This window comes from Schistocerca piceifrons, chromosome 2, assembly GCF_021461385.2.
Source record: "Schistocerca piceifrons isolate TAMUIC-IGC-003096 chromosome 2, iqSchPice1.1, whole genome shotgun sequence".
Lineage (NCBI taxonomy): Eukaryota > Metazoa > Arthropoda > Insecta > Orthoptera > Acrididae > Schistocerca > Schistocerca piceifrons.
In genome coordinates, this window is record NC_060139.1 from 102793902 (window position 1) to 102797420 (window position 3519).

General features: G+C 49.4%; 1 non-coding gene across 1 annotated transcript; it reads left to right on the forward strand.

Annotated features, from left to right (window-relative positions):
* The first annotated feature begins 1434 nt into the window (after positions 1 to 1434).
* On the forward strand, positions 1435 to 1508 carry Trnat-ugu. The gene has a single exon. It is a non-coding gene; the product is annotated as a tRNA-Thr (tRNA).
* Positions 1509 to 3519: the final 2011 nt, after the last annotated feature.

Consider the following 3519-nt stretch of genomic DNA (forward strand, 5'->3'; position numbering starts at 1 on the left):
AATGGTTCTGAGCACTATGAGACTTAACATCTGTGGTCATCAGTCCCCTAGAACTTAGAACTACTTAAACCTAACTAACCTAAGGACATCACACACATCCATGCCCGAGGCAGGATTCGAACCTGCGACCGTGGCAGTCGCGCAGTTCCGGACTGCGCGCCTAGAACCGCTAGACCACCGCGGCCGGCAATACAGAGGGCACAACCTAAAAGTTAGAAGCAGGTTGAGAGTACAGGCACCCCTCATCAACAAGCAGCTGGACGAGTCCAACGTACGGACGATCGAGGAAAGAAAAAATTTACCCAAAAAGCATAAACAATGAAGGAAGAATATTACTTCAGATGGTGTTCCGGAAAATCTTCCGCTGGAGGAACCTTTATGGGACACATCACTTTTGATTGGAAAGTTATTAGTTAGTGGCTTGTCTGACGTCACAGAAGCCCCACAAGTTATAAATACGTGTGACGGCCATTGTGCGGAGAACGTGTTGGGACTCAGCTGAGGATGGACTTATTTCAGATAGAAGTCCACCTTAGTTACATTATAGGCTTTGTATTTGTTCACTTGGTGTTGATCACGTCTGAGTACGTCGTGTAGGCAGTGCTTTTAATTGGTGCTTCAGAACATACTTTTGCTGGTGGCAATAACTACATCCTTAGACAGAGTTAGGTTAATTGAACAAAGTCTATGGCACACAATACGTCGTCATTCATAAAAACTGGACGATGCTGATTATCTAGTTGAGTGAAGGCTCATTGGTGCTACACTGGGCGTCCTATAAATGTAGTAACAAACTTTTAAGAGAGTTGGGGCACATCATAAGAATTGAAAACCGCATAGCAACCCATGGCCGTCGTTCACTACTAGGCGCTACTGTACACGAGAATATAGGAGGATTTATTGGGCCGTGATTTCTTTCTGTGTGGAGCCGTGAAATCTCTCGTGTTTCACGATCATGTGGAGTCTGAAATGGATCTCATCGCAAGAATCGTCTCCGTAGCTGCTACAATCAAAGAAACTCCCGAAGTGTTCGAGCGTGTCTGGCACTCAATATTCCGCCGTTGTGAGTCATTTGTGGCGTCTGATGGTGTAAAATTCGAGCATCTGTTGTAACATTGTAGCTGTATTCATGTTGTTCACCACGTGTTGCAAATGAATCACCTTTTTATGTATATGAAGACAGTAACTGTTCTTGAAAGAACAGAATACTGTTGATGACCGTGCAGCTTTTCCCTGGAATAAATGATGACTAACTGAAACCCTCAGCTGCCGATAGGTGTTGTTGATATACCTCGATGTGGACAGTTGAAAATGTGTGCCCCGAGCCACCGAGGACACAGATGAATAGTGCGACTGCAGGGACTCATCCCTTGCACGCTTCCCGTGAGACTCACATTCCCAACTGTCCACAATTCTACGCACTATTCATCTATGTCCTCGGTGGCTCAGATGGATAGAGCGTCTGCCATGTAAGCAGGCGATCCCGGGTTCGAGTCCCGGTCGGGGCACACATTTTCAACTGTCCACATCGAGGTATATCAACAACACCTACCGGCAGCTGAGGGTTTCAGTTAGTCATCATTGAATCATCTATTGTTTCTTTTCCGATCTTCGACCTCTGCAGTCCGCCTTTCGCCGCGGAGCAGCTCGGACTTGTTTACGTCTCGGCTGTGAACGGTCGCGGAAGAAGCGGTGTTTACACCGTCGTCACTCGCGTGTGTTACTGTTTGAATCGAACGCAATGGCACACAATTTCCGAAAAACCACGATACAGTTCACGTTCTGTAACGAGTATGCAAGACCGAAGGCTTTCGAAATCGAACGTTTCTTGAGGGACGAAGTGCATCTTAATTACACGGAGATTATTGGAATTCATTTATCAATCGTGAGCAGCACTCTTTACGTAAAGATGATTGACGACGCAGCATGCGATAGGATCATTGAAGCCGCCAAACGAGGATTCCAGTTCCGACACTCCGATGGTCATATTGGCGAAGTTTTAGTCGCTCATTCAGGCCTGGGCGTGCGTACGATTCGAATCTTCGAGCTGCCTTTCGAGGTACCCGAATCACTGGTCACTGAATCACTCCAGCCATATGGCAGAGTTCTTAGTCATACGGCCGAACGCTGGGCAAGTTTTAGCACGTATCCAGTGCTCAATGGTGTCCGACAGGTGCGAATTGCCCTTACGAAACATGTGCCATCGTACATAAACATCGGCGGCTGTAGAGCTATTGTCATCTATGATGGACAGCCCCGGACATGCTCCGGGTGTGGTGGTGAAGGACATCTTCGATCAGCGTGTATGCAGAGGAGACTCGTGCAACTCCCCAGCGGAGACTTCCAGAATCCGACTATACCAACGTCACTGCCGATGACTTACGTGACGGCACTTCGCGGGGAGGTGACGTCGCGGTCGGAGCGCACCATCGAACCGACGCCGCAGTTGATTGAGGCGCCTTCGGACACCACTGAAGAAGGAATGGCTCCGACCAACCTCCAATCTCAGACACTACAGGTGGCGCAGAAAGAGGATGACAGCATCCCAGTAGGCATGGAAGCTGAAGTGGAACGGCCCCAGGGCATTGTGGCGGCGGCGGGAACGCAGGAGATGCAAGATGCGCCAACACCGGAGGCCGAGGTTAGGGCCCGCAAACAACGCTCGCCAAAGCGGCGCAAGAAGCGCCGACTAAACTCTGCGGAGACGCTCCCTTCTCTTCTAGGGAGCCCAGACGAGTCTAACACTATGGACCTGTCTGACATGGAACCACAAGCTTCGGATGTCGCAGATCATATGAATTCGGACAGTGAAATGATGTCATATCGTTCAGACGACGCATCCGCTCAGGGGCCTGCTACCCCTTCGGCGGTGGAGTCTACAGCTGCAAAAGAACAACAAATGTCACACATCAATGCCGCACAGGAAAATTTGGAGCACACCAATAGTATCAGCTGGTATGAGCAGGAAGACGACATCACTGATGCGGACCATTCTATTGGTGTGACCTTGCATCCGTCCGCATCTCAAGAAACCTAATGCCGCAGGGACACGTTCCTCGGGCGACCCTCGGCGGATGTGCAAAGGGACTATCGACACGGTGAAACTTTGTCATTTTAACATCATGTGGAGATGACAGCTACTCGACCCCAGGCATACAGAATAGGGACAGTGAATATAAATACCATTAGATCGCCCGTGAAACAGCAGTTGTTTAGGGACATGATATACGCGTCGGATGTGGATATACTGATGGTGCAGGAAATTTACATTCCTGAGTTCCAGGAAGTACATGGATACATCTCCTACACCTCGCCGCACTCGAACAACGACAGTGGAACGGCGATATTGGTCCGGGACGGGATTCCGGTCCGAGACCTGGCATATCTACCTTCGGCACGAGGACTGGCGATAACTGTTAATGGAATTCGCATTCTCAATGTTTATGCCCCTTCCGGCACAGACAACAGACGGGCGCGTGCGAGATTTTATTCGGAAGAGATTGTGCCCTTATTTACCGG